A 22384-nucleotide genomic window follows, 5' to 3' on the forward strand; every position below is an offset into this window, starting at 1 on the left:
GGAGGGAGAGAGAAGAAAAAGCAATGGAAGGAATTAATCACTGATCTTCTAAATTAGGCATCACCGAGCGATACACAACGGTCACGCATTGCAGTTTGTTAACAACAGAAAACAACAGGCATCAGCAACGTCAGATCCCAGCAATCACACCCATCTAGAAAACTCCTGGCTGAAAGGCAAGGTTCTCCTTCCCTGGCAGAGCAGCAGTTTGTAGAACAGCCTACAGTGAACAGGCACGAAAAGTGTGCAGAAAAAGTCAGGAATTTGCCAGGATTTAGACTGGAATACTAAGCAAAATTAGAAAAAATAGAGCTGAGAAGCAGAGACAGCCTTGGTGTTCCTGATGCCTTCCCCTGCCTTTGCTCGTATCTTCCCTGTGATGAGGAAGAAATGTGCAATGCTCATTGTCTAAAATATTGAGGTTTCTTCAAATTCTTATAGGCAAAGGGCAGTTTATTGAACCATTTAAGTGGATGCAAAGAAATGGGAGTACAAAAGCAAGTAAACTATTTACTTTCAAAAGCGACATGAGGAAATGCTGGCACAAAGCCTGGAAATCTTAAAATAAAGAGAAAGAAGTAATTTTAAAGATTTCTGGCACAAGTATTTCTTCAGATACTGAGAAGTGGTTCCACACCTGCCCTAGAGCAGAGAACACGTGGGTCTGTCCAAGACATCCCCTGAGCCTATGCCAGCTGTGGGAGTGGCTGCGTCTTTGCCACTTGCACTGGCTTTGCATGAAGTCTCCAGGAGGAAACTGCACTGAGTTATGGACCAGAACTTGTCGTGTCCCAGTAACTTCAGGATTTTTACAGCAGAGAAGCATTACATTTCTTTTAAAAGAGCTGGCTGGCCGGGGCATTCTGTGGCAATGGGTTCCAAAACCTTCACTGAGTCAGATGCGGTTGTTAGTGGGTTGGGTTTTCTTCCCAGAATTCGATCTGGAGCAGAAAACTTGTCCTGGCCAAATTCTCCCACTAGGTTCCTAAAATCTATGACATCCTTGCAAAAAAAGTTCAAGCCACAATGAAAATGCATTTTCTGAAGCAAAACTGCTTTTAAAAAAAATCCTTCTAATACGTGCCAGACAAGGTATTTATAAGCCCTGTGAGTGAAGGTAGGTGCTGCTACAGGTGAGCAATGCTCCCTCCCAAGCCTTTGCCAATCCCAAGTCTTTGGGAGCTTCCATTCTTGCCAATGGAAAACCCATGACCAACATCTGAACAAAGCCTCTGGACTAATGCCACACATTTACTGCAGACCTTGCTTAAGAACGAACATTCTGAACATTCAGCAACACTCACGTATGTGTTCCCAAGCGATTTTGGGGTTATATAAAGTGTCGCTGGTCTAACAATAAATCCAGTGTGCAACAGACCCGTGGATCCTTGCAGGCTTGAAGCCACAGAAAATAAATCACAGCAGAAAGTGCAGAGCTGTGCTGCACACGTGAATTTGGCATCAATCATTAGCACCACACAGATAAAAATACCGTCAGTGCAACAGGTCACATTGCCCTATCTGAGGGAGTCTTCTTTGCTGAAGAAATAAATATTTTTAAAAAAGAGTGAAACAAGAGCGATTTAGATGACTTAGAGCACTATAAAATGGTGTTTGAAGTAGCTTCCCCAAAGATCAGTGTTTAAGCGTTCCTTAAATCTGCTCTTTGTCTCCAGGCTTTGTCTTGCCTGGGAGGAACACAGCTCACCCAGGAGCTGGGCAGTTTGCAGCAGCTGCCTGTGCTGGATGGTTTGGGGGCATCCCTTGGCATCAGGACCAGCCAGCCAGCAGCTCTCAAAACAAACTGGACAACTCAATCCCCTTTCCAATGCCTTCATTACCCATAAAAACTTATCATGAAAATTTCCTTTAGGGGGACTGAAAAACTGTTATGCTGTGAAGGTTAGCTGCCAACTTGACCAAAATATGAAATTTGCTGTGCATGAGATATCTGGATTTTCCTCTTCTGTTTTAATTTCAATGTGGAACTAAGACTATGTTCAGTGAGGAAGAAATATAAAAGCTAATAAATTTTGAAAATGTTGTTTCAGAAAGAAAAAAAGATATTTTAATTAAAAGTTATTGAAAATTAAGTTTTCAGCTAAGTATCTATTTTAAAATTACTGCAGCACAGTACTTTATGATATGCAGCAGTAGTTCATAAAAGCAGATGCTGTATTGTATATCCACTTGTACCAATAAAGCAGCAAAATTCTTTTATTATTTTAAAGCAAATGTATGTAAAGACATCAACCCAATGAAGATTTAAGAAAAAAATGAAGAAAGAAATATTGATTTCCTTTAAATGTTTAAGCTCCCCCACAAGCAAACAAAAGCGTCCCATGGGTTTTGTGAGTTGGCTGGTTGATTCCTCATCCCCCACAATTCAGTTGAAATAGCACTTCAGGACACAAACCATGGCAACACCACTAAGAAACACCCCAGCTCTGTCCCTTCGGCAGCTTAAAAAACCCACGGATTTGACAGCTAAGTTCTAGTTAAATAATACTGGGTTTATTCATTATTATGCTGCTTCTTATGTATATCACCTGACCAGCAACAACTGTGCCATGTGGGGACAAACACACCAGGATGCAATTCGTCCTACCACCAAACTGACATTCCACGGGGACTTTGGAGGTTTGAGCACCACAAATCCTTGGCATGGCCACTACCACGTATGGACTCGACGCAATGAGTAAGAGGATGGAGAAGGAAGAACCACACGACCAGAAAGGAGACAGGACAGAGGAGCAGGCTACTCTTCCAAATCTCTTTAACATGCAAACCCTTACATTTTTCTTCATTGACATCTTCTTGGCGGCCAATGGCAAGCCTTCAGCTACAGTGCATCATCTAGTTTCATCACGTGCCTTTTGCTGATGGCTTTGGGGCTACCAATAACAAAAGGCTACTGGGATATTAATGGCAGAAACTCTGTACAAGCTTCACTGTCAAAATTAATTGTGGCAATTATGTCTAATCAGGTGGGAACTGCTGTTTCAATTGTCTTGGGTTGAGAAGAGCTGGGAAGAAAGAGGAAAGTGCAGGTGTGCACAACAGGCTTCACACTAACAAAGCAGTTTGTAGCAGCCACTGCTGCACAGACTGAAATCTGAGATAACCGAAGGTATTTTTGAAAAATCGTTGATCTATTGACCAGACCTCTGGGGCATGCAAGATTTTATTTTTATTTCTTTGGTTTAATTTATAAGACAAGGTCACTGTTGTTCACTGTTGCTAGATGGGCAGACCTGATATCCAATACTTTCTCTTCATCCTACAGATAAAGAGAGGCTAAACACCAGGGTCATGAGCACCCACTTCACTTCCTCACTTGCTGCAGGGACTTTTTGAAACAGGCTTATAACATACCCCACTCAATTATTTTTCCAAATCTCTTCTTGATTGAAACAGCACGACCAGGTACAAGACAGTGAGAGGACAGATGGCTTTGTCTTTTAATCACCGGTCTTTTTTCAGTCTTTAAACAAAGAAATAAACAGTGACTCTTATTTTCTGCACAAAGTCCATAGAGGTCCCCTGTCAGGACCGTCATGAACTCAGCTCACTCAGAAATCCCACCAGTTCTCCTCATTAACGAGCATGCTGGTGATTTGTAGCAAGAAAAAAAAAAAAAAGGAAATTTCTCTGGTTTAACTTCCATGTAAAATATGTGTCTTTGAATGAATCATTTTTGCATACAAAGTGAATAAATACATTTATTTGTTTACTACTTGGAGATTTAGAGCTGGAGGTATTTTGTTAAATGTCTACAGACATTACTGAAAGTGGTTTTGAAAAGTGAATTTTTTTTTAATTGTTAAACTAAAAACCTGCATGAAATATTTGTAAAAGAAATGTTAGTAATTTACATGCAAAATGATTAGCATCTGTTTGCAACTTGTTTTTTGCATCTCAATCCAATTCCTTGAACAAAAGACAATTCTATTAAGAAGAGTAATTAGATTTGCTTTGAAAAAACAAACATAGGTCTGGTTTGTGCTAACTCTAGTTTTATTGGAAATTGCACAGTCTATTAAAAAAAACCACAATAGCTATCACATAGAAAATTAGGAAGACCACATTCAATGACTCTTGGAATCAAAAGGAGCTAAATGGATGCAACTACCATTGGAGGGCAGGGGCTGAGATCCACTGGGTCAGACCCGCTCAGGGAGGGTATAAGGTACCATGATTGCCCCAAAACTTATTTTTGGTGTAGAAAAACAACATGTTTAATTTAGCCTTCACCCCAGTAGTGTCTTCTGCCATCTGTAGATGGAAATATGGATGGGACTTGCAGGCAGAAGCCAATCTCTATATCACTTGGGTCTTCCGGGGAGATGCTGGGAATGTCTGACCCCATCTGTCTCTCACTGCTGCATAGGCCAGGGGTGGTTTGTGAGAGGACAGATTTTTTTTCCTAATCCACCTCAGCTTTCACCTGCCCTGGTCAGGTAGATCTAACCCAGCCTCTGGGCCCTGAACACAGCAGGTTTGATGGACTCTCCTTTGCAGTTCTGTACATCTGTAGAAGTTCCACAGACATCAGTGCAGAGGCACTGCTGTCGAACCTGTGGACATGAGACTCCAGGGCATTCAGAGATGCACTGCCACCCTTGGAGGTCTCAGCTCCTTCACAAAATGCTGACCCAGCCTGGTGCAGTTCAGAGTGCTGCCAGGGTAGTGGACAGCCCTGCTGCTGCTCAAGAAAGCAGTGCCAGCCCCTGCTGTACCAGTCTGGGAGCATCCCTGCCACTGAACATCCTCAGCTGGGAGCTGCAAGGAAAGGGTCCCCTGGAAGCAACAGCATGGTGCTTCTGTGTTCTGATCATGACAGCCAGTAATTTGCTCCCCAGAAACCCCCGATGTTTCCAGACCATGGCAGAAATGGTGACAGGTTCCCATGTGCAACGCTCAGGGCCAGCCAGGCAGTCAGCAGAACACTGTCACTAGCTGTTGTTGTATTCAAATCCAGCTGCTCACTCAGTGTCCCCTCAGACTGGACTGCTTGTTTGTATTGCTTACCATTTCCCTAAAAACATTCTCAAAATTGCCAGATAAATAAAGATCTCTTTTTTTTTTCCTCAAGATCTCCTTTTATTATAACCCAAAGGAGAACAGCAAATACACAAATCCACAAGCAAACCTAATGACTTAATAAATTTAGTCACTGAAACTAGAAGCAATAAAAGAAAAAAACCATTCTGCAAGTAGTTTGTGCCACAGTTTAGGAAAGGGATGTTAATTATGAGTGTTGAAATATCTAACTAACACACTCCCAGAGTAACAGTTTTCCTTTGTTTACAGCACTTATGGGTTTCTCTTTTATGTTCTGCACAATTACTGAGCCAGATCTTCAGATGGGATAAAAGCACTAAAATGCACCAAAGTCTATGGCATGGCAAGGCTTCCCTCCCAGAGAATCTGGCTCAGGATACTTACTGATGTTAGTCTTAATACTTAGAGCTCATCAACTCATTTAAAACATATTAAGTAGGAATCATAAATATCAGCACAGCTATCAGCAGTGGCATTTCATTGTGGTTGTGGAGGCAGAGCATGGAACGATTGGATCCTGTTCCCTATGTCTGTATATACAAAGTGCTGTTCCATCCCAGGAAAAAAGATGGCATTATAGAAGAGCATCTGCTTTATGGTGCTCTTTACCTAGTAAAGCCCATTTTACATTCCCCACTGACCTCAGTTAGAGCAGGGTTTTATCAACATCCCTCTAATGCCAACAGCACTGAGAAATTCAGCATTGAAATCACTATGGAAGTGCAAAGGTACAGGATTCTTGAAGACATTTGGGCTTCCAGGTGAAATGCAAATGCATGTTTCCCATTTAAACCCATGAAAGTTCAGAGGCTAAATATGTCTTTGAATATCTGAGATTCTGTGCCCACAAACCTCATGCCACAGCACTTAATCCCAGTACACTCTTATTCCCAGGACAGGTCTTTACCATGGAGATTCTGTTCACAGGATAAGCCCTGTGCAGACCACAGCAGCACTCCCACAGGCAATGATGCCTTGCACAGAGCCTGATGGAGTTCACTGCCTGCCTGCCTCAATGTAGTTTCTCCCATGACCTAGGGTTGCATCTGTCTGGGAATGCTTTAAAATAATTGTAGCTGAGCTCTCTCTTGGCATGCGACCAAGAACCACAAATGTGCATCCAAACTTTACATCTCATCACATCTTTGTCCAGATGGCAGGTGATATTCTACTCTTCACACTTCACTTTTCCTCCTCCTTCTAGTTCCATAAGAGATTGGTGACAAGTCTTCTTGGTGGCCTTTTAGAAGTAGGAGAGAGCAGATACGATTTAAAATAACAAGCTGCTACATGGGAGTGTACAGCCCCGCTGCAGAGCAGAGATTCACTTGATGAGGTAATATGGTAACTGCAAGTATTCTGACTCTGCTTGGACCATCTGTGGGCTGGAGGGAGCACATTTTCAAATAAATCACCATCCATGCAGATCTGGTCTCCAGCTCCAGGAGCTGAGAAGCAGCATTATCAAGCTATCTTACTGCTTCTGAAAATATAACTACAGGGCCATCTGCCCTCACTTTTGTGGGAACTCTGTGCTCAAGGTACATATTGTTCAGTTGGATTCACTTTAAAACACTCATGCAAGAGGTGGAGTGCAGGTCTGCTAAGTCTTGTGAGCTGACCGAATATTTCTAGACAGGGAAAAAAACCCCAGGTGCTGGACAAGCCTCTGTAATTAGACTGAAGATCTTTATATGCGGACAAAGGCTGTCCTAAAGCACCTTTTCATGTTCAAGGACTGATTAAATTATTCACGTCACCACAGAGGAACGCTGGAGACAAAGGTGTGATTGCAGCATGGACATGGCCAAGGTAACCTTGCAGTGGCAAGGACATCTGCCCAGGCACATAGGTGGCACGTTCTTCAGGATACACTGAGCTCCATTCTGCCCCAAATAACCCATTACCCACATTAAAATGAGCTAGTATAGATCCACACAAGCCATGGTCTCCTTTTGGCTACAAAGCAGATTCAGACCTGTCCATCCCACCGCAGCTCAGTATTGTGTTTTTTTGCTTTCAGCTCTTGGCCTGTACATCATGCAGGCATATTTTTACCAAGTACTTCATAAAACGCCCAAATTCACTGCACTGGCCTTTGGCGAGCTGCTCATGCAATCCTGATAGGAACACAGCTTTCAGCTTAATGAGTGACAAGAGCATAGCTTGGGATGACTCTTCCACTGGGCTGCTCACTTCCATACCTCCCTGGAGAAACCAGGTAGCATGCATGAGAGAACAGGCTCTGTCATTAAGGTCTGGGTACCAGTGACTGCACGGCTCTGTGTGCAGTGTGATCTGAAGAAACCTGCACATCGAGCTGCTCACCAATGTGGCACATGGAGCAAGTGACGTATTTTGTCCTTTTTCTTAATGATGGACTTCAAATTCATGGTTAGATGGAGTAAATTTTCATCCCTTCTTTTTAAATCATAAGGTATATTTGGCATTTGATTGATTTGATTTTTAATTTTGGATCTTATTTCAAACTGGAATTTTAAACCTCTTAAAATTTGGACTGCTAGGAGCTGGAGTAGCAGTTGCAGCACAGCTCATTCACGTGGCACTTGGCCCATCCAGTTCAGCATTGCTTTTCCAGGAAAGCAACTGCTTCCCATAAAGGGGGATCTTCTGACACCATTGTCTCTGGTATTGCATTCCTGGCAGCCTGGGGATCTGGTGAAACCCCAGGATAATGTCTAACCTGGGAATCCCAACTCATCTATTGTCTTCTCTACATTCTGTTTTCCTGATAAAGTGTCTGAAATGACTAACAATGTTATCAACTCTGCTTACTCCAAAATAGTATCCAGAAATACATCTTTGCATTCAGAGATAATGATCATGAGACAAGATGGGACAAGATGAAGATATGTTAGTTGCATACAAGAAAAACAGATTTCCTAAATTAGCATCGTACTGCCTCATCTGCTAAAGCCTGAAATAACTATGAAGAAAAATAATAATCTAAGAACCCTAGAAACACAGCCAGATGGGATGCTTTGAACCTCTGATCTCTCATGTTTCTTGGCATCGATTTGAGCCTGAGCACAGGGCAGAATAAATTGATTTGCGGCCTTTGGTTATTTTTGTGATCTTGCTGTTTTTATTATTATTGATAATAATAACAACGTATAAACTAAAGCAATGGTTATGCATTTATAAACATGACATTATTTTCTTCTGATAGTCAAAAGAAACCATTTAGTGGAAAATTAGCAGTCAATATTAGATTTATCATGTTATTATTTATATGAAAATCATCCTCAAAGGCTCAAACTACAATACAAATACCTTGGGCATTTAGTAAAAACGCCCTCATAATGACAGGAGGACAGGCAAGACCTCTTATTTTCTACATTTTTGTGCTGAGGTCCTGAGCACTGAAACAAACCAGTTGGCTTGCTGGGTGTCCTACAGACAGGAGGTGTCAGAGCAAGTAGAGAAACTTATTTCCCCCAAGTTCCAGTTGAGTTTCTTAGGCAAACACCCTCTCTTTCTGACACAAATTAAATAATGCAGTTATAACGATGTCAGGGACAAGGAGAATGTGAGTGAGCCCCAGTCCTTGTAAGGCAGAGTCTTACAAGTGTTTTACAGTTTTTAGCACTCAGACAAAACTGGTTTGTCCTTACCTGACAGTGCAGCCCTGCGTGGAGTGGAGGTCTGAGGAGAGAAAATGTCCTCAGCCCAATTTTCTGAGTAGTTCATTGTCACGCTGGCAGAAGATAAGAGGACTTGCCAAGGAGCTCACCAGGCCTATTACAGCCCTGAGCTGCTGATATGCTGAGATAGCCTCTCTGCTTTGACTCTTAAATTTAAACTGTGAGACTCAGTGGAAACACACCATCTCCAACACTCTCCCTATCTTTCCTACTCCTGGAAAGATCTCTCCTGAATTAAACCATGTTCAGAGCTGTCATGACCAGGGTTGGAAATTCAATTTCTTTGCTGCTAAAATTTCCATTTTGAAAATGAGTGGTGCTAGATTATTAGTATTTTGACAGCTTACTGACAGATTGGCTACAACTGGCCAATTAACAGCAAGTCCTGTGGTCTAAAAAATCAGCTGAGGCTGGGGTGAGCTGGTGTTGGACAGGCAGGTTCTTGCAACCAAGACAAAATATTATGAAGTGTGACAATTTATGTGGCTTTTCCATCCCCCTTGTACCCATTGCTGCAGTGCCTACACAGGGAAAAGGAAAGGTTCAGGCCATATTCTTGGGTGGAGGACAGCTCTGTTGCCTACTGGGAGAACCAAAGGGAACTCACTGAGATTTGTGCCTCAGTGCCCGGGTCCCAGAAACTTTTCTGCAGAAAAAGTCAGAAAAAAAAGTCAATGGTGCTTCCTTAATATCTGCCAGGCTGACACTCAGGGTGACACTTCAAACTCCTCTGCTCATCATCCCAACCCCTAGCGAAGGCAGGTAGGTGCTATAATGGAAGACTGTGTAGAGGATCTGCAGGAACTTTTCTGTTGCTCCTGAGCACCATTTACTGCCAGTGGAAGGGAGCTTGTTGGTGAACACCTGTCATGTTACTGAGGCACTGGATTTTAATTCCTAAGAGCAAGCTACTCTGCTGGTCCTGACTCCTCCAGATGCTGTGTCCTTAAGCCAGACACTTTGGGTTAGCATCCCAACTAATATTCCTTAAATGGCTCATTGTGTACAAAGAACTTGTCTTTGGTTGCATATAATAGAGGTGAATTCAGCCTGAGGAATGAATGAGCCTCTAGCTACTGAGAACATTGTTGGGAGAGAAAGGGAGAAGGAAAAAAGGGGTAGACAGCCCTTTGCCCACTGATTTTCTGGGAATTCGGAAAATCAACCAACTCTGCTGTGACAGAATTTCCATCCACATATTGACCACAGTACCTCTGCCTAGCTTGAAAGCACTGACAAATCTTACAGTCCAAAACAACTTCACAGAGAAGATTTGGCTTATTAATACCTTGAATGGATTTCCACAATATGTATGTGCTGACAACTCGACTTGTTCTTTTTCTGTTAGTTTCCTTTTGATGGGAAATAACCCGTGGACAATGCACAAACAGTTTGAACAAACCCAAACTATGCCACAGCTTAGATCTGACTGTTCCAGTGTATGCAGCCAAGTGACCCATTGTAGCTGATGCTTTGCTTCCCAGGAATCAGACAGATGGAAGTATATCATTGGGGATTTTAGAGTAGTGGCTATAGTGAAATTTTTCACTCTGTTGCACACTTTGCTAGAGAACACAGATTAGCTTTGGCATCTGATCCTGTTCAGAAGCCAACTAATGACTGCAACTTCCAATCTAAGATAATACAGTCACTCTAGAGCGAGTAATATAACACACTAACTCTGTTTGGCACAATGCACAGTAAAGCAGGAGACCATTTTATTGTGTTACTAGTATACAGAAGACTGTGTAACTGTCTTTAAATTATATGACCCAAAATCAACAGAGCAATCCAGAGTTAAAAATTACTGTTTTCTCTTTGTAGCTACTTATTGCAGCATGCAGACTCAGTGAGATCCAGGGTTTACAATCAGATCTGTAGAGGTTTGATGATTTTTTTAGAGAGACTGTGTTTACGCTGCGGGACCAAATGTGTGGAGTGAAGCTGTTGGTAGCAAGGGCTGGATGCTGGTGCCGTACACATCTCAGGATGGGTTCAGTCTGGTCTAGTTGCCACCTGGTCCCATGGTCTGAATATCTAGTACTTTAGGGGCATTGCAAAGAGCACTCCTCAGTTAAGCTTCACCCAAAAGCAATCTAGTTTGCACAGCCTAAGACTGCTCGGTGGTGCAAACCGAAGAGCTGTATGTGAAGGTTACTGGAGGGATTGTTCCAAAAGTGAACTAAAGCACTAATCCCAGAGATAGCTGGGATAGTTGGCTTACTGCAGTGGTGTATAATAGAGTAGGCATGTGATGATCTGAAATGCCAATATCCTTAAAAGGAGTCGAGGGCCCTGTATATCCTTTGGAAAACAGGAATGTGAGCAGCACGCTGTAACCTGGGTGGTGGCTGTACACAAGGTCCTCTTCTCCTGCCATGTGGAGTTTACACTTCAGATTGTTCCTTTATGATCTGAAATGCCTGGATACAGTAATGCAAAGCCCTCCAGAAAGCTTACCACTAACATTCACAAACAGACACATTTGCCATAATAACAACAAAAAAGGTCAGTTGCTAACCCTGTCTGAATTTTAGTACCTTACTTGCAGAAAGCCTGGAGTTTACTGTGTCACAGCTAGATTTCAGAGGTCTGAGAATATTTTTCTTATCATGATAAATTTTAAAGAAATCTTATTTATATGTTCCAGCAAACATGCTGAGGGGGAAAGGAAACCTTAGAGCTGTCCTGACTATCTCACTGAAGAAGAAACATCATTCCTGCTTTCTTCTCTGCTGCCATGGAATAGGGGGAGGGAAAAAAACCAACACTGAAACAAAAAAGCCCCACAAAAGAGAAACCATTTGCTCATGGGCATAACAGTCTTTTCTTACAATCTGTACTATTTCATAGTTTTCATCTGTTTTCATCAATGCTAAGTTCTGAATCATTAGTGCAGCAACATGAGCAGAACTGGTTCCCCTAAGAATCACTAAAGCTGGACTACACATTCTGTTCAAGGCATAAACATTGATTCATGAATGTTTCTATTAAAATTGATATGATCACTTTCATAACAAGGGAAACAAAGCAGAATATTAGAAGAAACATAACTTCTTGTGCTAGGAGAGAAAAAAAACAAAGATAACCTGCGTCGAAGTGTCTGACTTAATCAAAGGCAGGGACTCAACGCAAGCAGAATGACTTAGCAAAACCCTGTTATCTGATGACCTCTTCATACTAATGAAGCTGAACAGTCACTTCAGCCCCTATAATCTATGGTGTTGGGGTCAGCAACAGGCACAGTGTCCCAGCCTGTCCAAATCTGTCACACAGGAGGCTACACACAAACAGTGTAGCCATGAACAACTGTCACTGTATTGCACAACACAAAAGAATCTGGAAGGTGTAAACCTGTGAAGCAGAAATTCAATCAGGCAAGTGGTAGAATGCTTATCAAATCACTGGATTTTATTTACTGGTTTTACACTACTGCATTTCAGCTCATCTAACCAAAGCATATTAGCAAACTGCTAATACACAGAGAAATACATACAACTGCACTTAGAGGAACAGAAAGTAAGAGCACCATGGGGATCATTTTACTTAGAAGAGGGCAGTAAAAAAATATGAGGCAAATGAGGTACAAAAGAAAAATAATGAGAGTTGTAAGACTTAGTTTTTCAAGATGGTCATTAAAAAATTAACTTTCAACTGACAAGGATGCTTTAAAATGTCTGCTTTCTAAATTTAACTTTGATATTGAAAAGTCTTGGGTTTTGTTCTTTTGTTTTTTTTGTTAGCGTATATTTGATAAAAAACCAAGGCATGATAATCCTGGTGCTACACATTTTCAAAAGCCATTTTTTAGCTCTAGCCTCTTCAGAGGGTGCAGATAACATTTGCATGGATAAAAAGCCCTTGCAGAAAGAATGTTCCTTAAGGGCAGAGCTGGCTGTAGGGTTTAATATGGTAGGAACTGAGATTCAAAATCAGCAGCATTCACATTAATAGCCATTAAATTATTTATTCATATCAGGTTCTGGAAGCCAGTAGAAAGACTAGGTTGTTCTGAAGGGCTCAACTTTGTTGCATGACTTACTTTCAGTTACCATTCTGAGGTACATACACTTTTTTTACAAGTCTGGGTGTACATTTAATGCCTGTTGTTGCTTCTTTCCCCAATTCTGTAAATGGGGAAAAAAAGTCTGTGCACCCAGTAATCTCCATATCCAGTTAGAAGCTGCCATGGTGCAGCACAGCCCATGCTTCAACGCAGCAGGACAGAGATTATGCAGAGTGGAAGAGGGTCCCTGAATAATTTGATTCTGTCCTTGCTACAATTACAACACAGTCCCAGTTCTCAACAAAGCTCCGTTTAGAACCCTCTTTCTTTCCCCCACAACTTATACTACAAAGTTGTTTCACAAGACAAGGCAGCTGTCACCTTCTGCTCTCCTGCCAAAATGTAGCCCAAAGCCCCTAGTGACACAGACATCAGATTCAGGGGCCTCGATGGACTCCTGCGTAAAGGCTCTGCAAGGAAGGCAAGTGGGCTTTTCTAATGAACCAACTGCCTGCACCCCTCTAATCAGCTGACCATGGGGCTGCTGCTGGCTACCTCAGAACCAGGTGAAAAGCCACGTGAAAAGCATCACATACATCTTGCCTGTGAGGCCAGAGGGACAAGCAGCAGGGCCACAAATAACTGACCTGAGCTGCGAAAGATGCCAAGGTGGTATTCTGAGCTAAAAAGTTCTCAGCCTTCTTCCCCCCCACTTGTGTCCTGAGCCCTACTGCTGACCTTGATCCACTTAATAACATCCATAACCAAATTACACTGTAGCAGAATGTAATTATGCAATCAAGTAATGAGCTATGGTTTCGCTCTTGGTCTTGTATGCAAAGCCACCTTTGAAGAGGGCGATAAAAGAAGCGATTATTGTAAAAGGACAGTGCAGCCCCATGTACCAATTACTGGTCATGATGCAGGGGACAATGCCTGCTGGCAGCATTGATCCATCAGCTGCTTTTCATGGGCAGCTGGAAACCTTCTCTGTGCTGCAGCCTCACAGCCAGAGCCATGGGTTTCATCCTGACGCCAGACATACGCTCACGACAGGCATGCTGTGTGACAGGGCGGCATTCCTGAGGATACCGACCTCTCCAGCCCATTGCCTCTGCTTCAAACATGCTTATTAAAACTGATTTAAGAACGACTGTACTGAGCCAGAGCAGCAGCATGGCAGTGGCCAGCAGCAGGGTAAAGAACAGGGCAAATATGTAGTGAAAGCTCCTCCTCGCTCTGGATCCAGCAAGGGTGTCCTGGTGCTTAGGCAAAGCACCCAGACTCCTGTGGGACTACACAAGTGTGGCAGGCATTGTGTGTTCAGAGCAGGGTGTGGGAGCTGCCATAGATCTCCAAGGAGAGTCAAGAACGGTCTGAGCCAGGAGAGGCTTCAGTGAAGTGTTTACAGGAGGGAGGATTCCTGATGGAGTTCAGCTTGGAAGAGCAGCTCCAGGATTGCACTTCACTGCTCAGCTCAGGGGAGGCCCTGTCAGGTCTCAGCCTACGGACAATTCACTGGTGTCAAGATTTCAAGGTGTCTGGAAGAAAATGGCAAAAGAAAATGTGATAAGAAATGGAGCTGGAGATAAGAAATTGCCAAACGCAATTGTGACCATCATACCTGTGTCGTGCCAGACTCACACTTACACAGCTCACAGAAGCAGGATCAACCCCCTAATGCCACAAATAAGAGTGAATGTCTGCTTCCCCAGGTAAACAAATGGTGCCTACCAGCAGAGAAACCGAGTATTTCCATTTGCTGCACTCACACAAGGATCCTACAAGGCATGGAGAAAGTCCCACCATGGTGAGGAGGTAAAGGACACAGAGAAACAAGGTCAGTTGCATAAGATCCTTGGAAAGGCTGTGTCAGAGTCAGAATCTGGATTCTCTGAATTCCAGCCTGATGCTTTCAGTGAAAAACTTTTCTCTACCACATTCAGGGCGGAATGGGAAAGCTCTGGTGCCAGACTGAGCAGGATCCACTGCAGGAAAGTTCCACTCCTCATCACCTTCTGAGCCCGAGATCCCTGGCACAAAGGCATAACATTGCTGTGGCCCATCTTTTTCTCACTCCAGCAGTAGCAGCATAATGTTTGGGAAATTGAAAGTCACTCAGCAGCGATGCCAAGCACAGGCACATCAAAAAGCCCCAAAAGGTCTATGGAAATGAATTCCCTATTGTCAGCAGCAGCTTCTCCCTTCACAAACATAAACAGCTTTTTATGCATGCAGTATATGTGCTAGCATGTACTTTACAGCTGACAATGTTCAGCCTCCAGTGTAACTTGTCAAAGTCTGATATGCTTTCCCTTCATCAATGTGGCAAACTCCTAAACACCATGTGCTTCAAGCAGTGGGCTGCTGTCCCTGTAGGCAACAGAACGAAGCACACTGTCATTCTTGTTACTGCACTTTGACACACTCATCTCCCAGTGATCAAAAGCCAAAACAGAGCAGGATGCAGCTCACAGCTTCATCTGCACAATCCCACTAACCTGTGGATCCTCAAAAGGCCCTGAGGTTGGGTGCTGTGATATCCCTTGGCCTCATGTGAAGGCACAAACCAGAGAAAGTGATGACAGATGAGGCGGGGTGGCCACAGTGCATCAAGGGCCTCTTCCTCTTACAGTTCTAATTGTGCCATTTCTTGCTCTTTATTTTGAACTGAATAGGATTAGGGTCATCTCAGCATGAATCATTCATGAAGCAAATTCCCCCTGTATTAGCTGCTCCCCATCCCAATGCACTGCTGGGACAAAGGACAAATCTGTGCAGACAGTGACTAGAATACTATGGTATTAGGAAAATTTGTGGCCAGATACTGAGGAATTGCTGAAACCAGATAGTTGATAAAAATCTGATGACCAGGGAGAAGCTGGGGATTCCTGAAGTGTGGCAGGCAATCCCTCAGCTGCAGAAGCCATTTGAAAGCTGAAGGTGTGCACTAAGGGTCAGAGCACTGGGGAGATGTGTTGGCATTCACAGGCCATGCAGAACAACTGCACTGACTGCAGTTTTGGGAAAAATGTGCTGGGGACAGCAGGGAAGAACAGCGATTTCATCTTCACCATATCTGACAACAGCCCTTTCAGGGATGATCCTGCAGGGTATTTCTTAGAGCTGTCTGGTCTGGGAACAGGATGTACTCCCTTCCATGCTTTTCAGGATACCAGTTTACTCTAAAATTGCCAAACAACTCATCTCCTTCAGTCTCACAATGCCACATCACACAAACTTCTTCTCTTTCCCTTAATTCATAGCTTACATTATCTTTTCCCACTTCTAATTCCTCCTTCTTTATTCCCTGGTGTTTTATTTCCTCACAGTAAGCTTCTGTTCCTGAGCCACAGTTTATGACAAATTAGAACACAGAAATTCAGCTGCTCTGAGGGGTCCTTAAGGCACAGGTCACAAGCATCACGCTCTATAAACATTTAGGTTCTACCTCACTCTATTTCTGCTTCAATTGACTGAGAGGAGGAACTTCTCTTTGGCACCTTCTAACATACAGAAATTTGAAACAGAAATAGAGCTTTTTAAGTGTAATGAGAAAGGGACACTGGGAGACTCTGATGGCGTGATGGAGCAAGAAAGTAACAGCACCAAGGTCTCTGTCAACATCTCTATACAACAGGGAGAGCCTGAGCCCAGCAGTCAGCAAGCAATCTTGAAGTGCTGCACACTTGAAATAAGTTTCATGCAACTGATTTGAGCACATCTATTGCCATCTCTCTGCTGCAATCCTGCATCACAGCACAGAGCAGTGACAGTCACAGACTGCTTGGCTGGCAGCCTAATGCCATGGGACAACACTGGAACTAGGAGCTGTGAACTGGTCTGTTCTGGGCTAACAGGGCACCTTGTGTGCACCATGGGATGGCACAGAAGTTTCCCGTCCCTCCTTTGCTCTCACACATGTAGTCCATGGTACATAAACTGCCCTCATCACCTCTTCTTAGTGCTAATGGCAGAATTCTGGAAAAGAGCATCTGCAGAAACAGATATTCAGGCTTGGCTCTTCTCAAGCCGCACTGAGAGCCAGAAGGGATCCTCCTGGGAATCTTCCACAGTCCTGACCCACCTACACACAAACAGGGCAGCCCCCTGCAGCAACGCCATCCTGATAGCCCTGTGGGATGTGGGAGTGCTTGCTGCACTGTGCTGAGGCTTATCCCTTCCTGTCACTCCCCCACAGGAAACAGGAACACACAGAGCAGACAATATATTCAGCATGTCCCAGTGCATCAGTACTGTACAGGTGCTGCAGAAAAAAGGCTGGATGAGTTCAACACATGCTGTATTTTAGATACACCAGGCTGACTCGTATATATTGTGCTGCCTACACATTTGCATCTGTTGCTTGCGTGGGATTTCTGCTATCCTGGATGAAACCTCAGCAATGGCCAAAACTCTCTCCTTCTACCTGGAGGAAATTTTGGTGTGAAAAAGGACTGTCCTGTACTGCTGCTTCACTTCTGCAGCCAGGAGCCCCTGGGTCTACCCCCAACTCTTCCAAACCTCATGCATGCAACCATCACAGCAGCTGGGAAGTGGTGCAGAGATCTGGCTCCTGCCCAAACACATGACAGTTTATTGCTGTTGCTGTCAACTTGTTCTATTGAAAGTAATCCAAACAGCAACAGTGAGCACCTTTGGCCAAACAGGTAAATTTCCATGAAAAAGCTGTTTCCAAGGAAGGAAAGAATTAGAGGCAGCATGCAGTGATCAATGGTTAGGAGCAGAAATTCAGACCCTGACTGTATTGTTTGGACTGAATGGGGTTTGCACATAATGGTCCCAGTGCAAGGAACTGTCACTGATATAAGGAGAAAGGGAAAGAGCAGGAGAGCAGAGCTCACTTGCTATGGTCTGGCTGCTCTCCTTTGTTGCATGCACTGATGGCAATCCCAGAGCTGGGAAAGCACTATAGGCACTCTCAAGCTTACATGGAAAAGACAATCATAAATTGAAACACAAACCAACCTCAACCTCCCTTTCCCCTAAAAGATAATCCCTCTGGTTTGGTTGTGTGGACTTGCACATACTACCCCACAGCATCTGCACACATGGAGTAGCAAAGATCTTTTTCTCTTAGTAGTAAACTGCCATCATATAATCACTCCCACTGCTATTGGGTTTATGGTGTCTTCAGCCTAAACATACAATCCCAGATATGCAGAATGTGCTTGGATCTCTTGTAGGCAGCAGAGGTAAACCTCTCTCTTCTGTTTATCTTTCCTATTTAAGAGCAGGTCACCAGAGAATTTCAGTAACTCTTGCTTATGAATCCCCACCTTACCCAAGCAACAGTCTTCCCAGGACAACCATACCAAGACTAGACCTTGGCCTCAGCAAAGACAACATTGGCACGGTTGAGAGAAAGCAAGAGAAAGCAACCCTTAACCCAGCTCTGGGTCCAGCAAATGCATTCAGGTTCTTGCTTGCCATCTGTCCTCTCTTTACTAAAACTGATACAGTCATTTGCCATCAAAAAAAAAAGAAAAAGTAAAATTCTAAAACATAGGCTGGGCAGGACCTGGTATGATGGAAAATGCAACAGAGGAAGAAGTGTGGCTGGCAGAGAAACAGCCTCCGTGTCCCGTCATGCCAGGGTGGCTCTGTGACAAAGCAGGGGACCTGACAGCTCCAGGAGAAAAGCATGTTTTTAAAAGAGGCTGTCTGCACAGACAGAACGTTTGGTGTCAGTGGGTTACATGGTTTGTGCTTTCTAGGTTTGATTTTGTCCAAATTAATATACTCATTAAGAGAACTAAAGTGGTGCTGCAGCTTGGTGTGTCTGCAAGGATTTCATTGCAGTGTGTATGGCTCCTTGTCACTTGGAGACAAGAATCCAGGGACTGGACTCTCCATGGGATTTATGATGTCAGTCATCACTCCTGTAAGTAAGGGACTATTTAGGGCAATGACTCCCAAAGTCTGAATATTTTATTGATCTTGCAAAGACTGGAAAAAACACTGATGTGCACTGTCTCCCTCTTGGAAGGATCATCAAGGACCTCATGAGATTCTTAACGTTCACCTTGGTCTGATGGTGCCTACGCAAAGCTGCAGCCTCTTTGGTGTTAGGTGAAGACACCAGAGGTTGTTCTTGAAAGGTTTTTACTTCTGCCAGGAAGGGTACAGGTTGTGACTGGTTGTGGCTGGCAGCAGGATTTCCCTGCTGTTCTGTCAATACATGTATAATATTCACTGCAATATTCTGTGTCCTCAAAGAAGACAAATACACCACCCATGGATGGTTAAAACTTTTTTATCTCCTCTGACCTTGAAGATCCCTTGACAAAACTTTCTTCTGTATTTTAAACGGTTTTTTATATTATTGATGAACCCTTCAGTTATGCCTAGTGAAAATCCTTTAGACATTCAGAGTATCGGAGATCGGCTATTTGGACAGGTGACAAGCCTATTTCTCCTAAGCCAATATTTTTCAAATCAAGAGTCACCAAGCAATGGCAATAAGAGTGAAACAAGATGAGAGCTGGAGATACCAGCCTGGCTCCCAGCTGATTTCCTGAGTGTCCTGCCAGCCCGAGTGTGCTCTGGTGCTTGATTAATTTAAATTGGGAGTTTCTGAAAACAAAACCTGTCACACTCGGCTTCTAATCAGAGCGTAAAGGTCCCACAGCTGATCAGCAGGCAATGAACGCTCAACTGCACTGCAAGATACTCATTCTTCTGAGATCTTCTGCCAATAACGATATTTTCACGGTGCAGCTCTTTAAACCGAAACAAATAACCTCAACAGCAGGGCAAATAACCTCTCACAACAACTGTGGCTCCCAAGTAATTACTCCAGGGACCTCTGTGCTGTGACAGCCCCACTCCAGGCACAGCCCCTGCAGCTGGCTTTTCCTGTGGGATGGAGCCCAGCGTTGCCTGCCTAAGTATCCTGCTGGTCCTTCCAGCTGCTTTCCAGGGTCTCTCTACCTGTTTGAGTTTCATCCAGATTTGGGAAGATGAACTTTTCTTTATCCTGCATGTTCCTGGCCCCAGGCTATCCAGCTACCATGAAAATACAAACCAGGGGCTAACAGAAATGGTTATTACTAAAAGGTTTCTTGCTACATTACTTTTTATACAGACTCTCATTTTACATCGAAACAGCCACCTTTTTCCAACGCATGCATGCACACTCAGTAAGCTGTGAAAGTACAACTTTATTACCATGGATTTACCTCAAAGGGCAAAACTGAGCCAAAAATCAATTCAGGTTTGCTGACAAAAAGCAAAATGCTAATACTGGTGTTAGGGAATCAAAATGTCACTCCTTAGCACCTGCATGAATATTAATAATTTCTTTTTTTACATAACATTTTTGTTTCCTTTGCTTCACATCTACTTTGCAGAGTAGCTCAAATCTTTCTAAATCTGGCTTCGAACCAATTCATGCCCTTTACTGTGCCAGATGTGCTTTCAGGTTTGAGGGTCAGAGGCCTTCTGTGTTAAAATTAATTGATTTTGAGTGCTTCTTTGAATTTTGTCATAAGTTCAGTAACAAGTCCCAGGTTTAATGGCTTCATATCTGTACATGTGGTGGATGCCCACAAGTGGAAACTTGGTCCTGGGTTTTTAAACTCAAAAGCATCAGTCTTTCCTACTTTAATTACTGTCATAGACAGACTGTACCAGAGCACAGCACATGCTTGGATGCCCACTCCCAAGGTAGATATTCAGCAGTTTCGAGGTGTAGCTCATTTACTTGCTCGGGCTACGAAACAGCTCTGGAACCTTAACTCCAACTGAGTGTCAAAAGGGAATTAGACACCTAAGTAATTTAAGCATGTCTGTAAATCCCACAAAGCTTCTGTAAGCATCTTTCCACATCCAAATACTACTGGAAATCTGTGTTGTAACGTAGATGTAAAGTAGGAGATGCAGAAAGATCTGTAAGTAATCTAACTATTAGTGCTATTAAAGACTTCTAAGTGGTTATGCTATGTTACATACAAAGGGGTCATTAATAATAACAGGATGTGGGATGAGGGTTGAGCTCTGATGCAACAAAAAAAATACGGCAAACAAACTTCTGTGCACAGAACTGGATCATAATTATCCTGGTCCAAACCATACAAAAATCTTCAGCCTCATCTGAGCAACCAACGAGACTACAGGAGAGTCAGCTTGGAGAGGCGCTGAACATTTGCAGCTCTTTTTTGCCTGGTCCTGATGGCCCTGCAGTGAGGGCTGAGAGCACATCATCCCTGCAGTGGAGGCATTAAACTTGGTTGTGCTCACTCTCACCATTTGAACTCTTTCAAGGGGAAATGTGCTGCTGTGATTAACTGGGGTTATTAACGGTGCTCAATGACTTGTAATGCCATTGGTAATCAAACAGGTCTCAAAAAGTGGAAGAAGAAGAACCGAAGAGAATTAAAATACACAGAGTGCCTACAGCCTGCCATCCCAGGTCAGAGAAGTGCCTGTGCTACAGCCTGCTATGCATATATAGAAACTAATTCACTGACTGTAGGTGTACAGATGAGGACAGAATATGATTCCAAACGTCTTTGCTTAGAAGGCACTCAAGCAGTCAAGCATCATTTTAATGTGGAAATACTGCTGTCATATACATCACTGACTTCAGGGCCAGTAAGTATCTCTAGAGACCTCAAATCTTTCTATCTGCTCTAAGGTAGGAGTAAATACACCAAACCCAATCCTTAAAGATACTTGCCTAACATGGTCTTAATGCCTCTGTGCCATACTTGACCTTCTCTCTTCTAAGAAAAAAACAAAGTAATGCACTCCATCCCCTCAATATTTCATTTTTTTTTCCTCTAAACCATATTGTTTTTCTCTGGATGTCTTTTTTCCTTCTTGCTGCATCTTTTTTTTCTCAAGCTTTCCTGTCATTTTCTTAAGCACAATGCCCGGAACTGGCTCCAGTCCTCCACCTGAGAAGCAGAATAATAACCCTTCCTCCCCAATGGCATCCATTCAGAGCCAGACCGAAAAGTGCTTTTTTATAAGCTTCCCAACTAATCTTGACTCATGTTCAATTTGTGGTCTGCTGTAAGTTGCTGTTTCTTTCCTGCAGTGTTGCTGCCTTCCATATTTTTCATTCCCTATCTGTATCTGTGCACTTAAGTTTTCTTTCTAGAGCGTAAGTCATAAGAAACTCTTTATTGAATTCTATTGATTTTGAGTAGTTCTCCAATGTATAAAGGCAATGCTTGAATTCAGGTTATATCCTTCAAAGTGAATCCCAATTTGGCACAATCCACATTTTTTTCCTAGGAGTATGATCTCCTACCACACGCACTGTTAATTGGTTTGAAATCAGACTCAAACTGCTCAAGACTGCTCAGAGTCATTCCCCATTTAACTGCAACACAATGCTATGCAGAGAGCAATTTTTTTAACCATGTATCCTTCCACCTTACATTAATTTAATCCAGCCCCCTTCTACCCAGATCCACAAGCAGTTCCTTATGGAGTGTTCTCAAAAGGCTTACTAAGACCATAGTGCATCACATCCCCATTCCTTCCCTCTGGCCTGTTAGGTCAGATAGCTGCTCTACTACAGAAGGCAGTTACATTGGTTTGAAAAGATCTGCTGTAGCATCCCCTGTGCTTTACACTAATGCAGGACCACAGTCCTGGAAGAAGCAAGCAGAGCTCA

The 22384-nt window shown here is 43.2% G+C and overlaps 1 protein-coding gene across 4 annotated transcripts in view; it reads right to left on the bottom strand.

Annotated features, from left to right (window-relative positions):
* Window positions 1-22384, bottom strand: part of FGF12 (fibroblast growth factor 12) — a 120854-nt gene that overhangs the window by 9143 nt on the left and 89327 nt on the right. The gene's annotated exons all lie outside the window — the stretch shown is intronic.

Source organism: Manacus vitellinus, unplaced genomic scaffold (assembly GCF_001715985.3).
Source record: "Manacus vitellinus isolate BGI_N305 unplaced genomic scaffold, ASM171598v3 scaffold_29_pilon, whole genome shotgun sequence".
Lineage (NCBI taxonomy): Eukaryota > Metazoa > Chordata > Aves > Passeriformes > Pipridae > Manacus > Manacus vitellinus.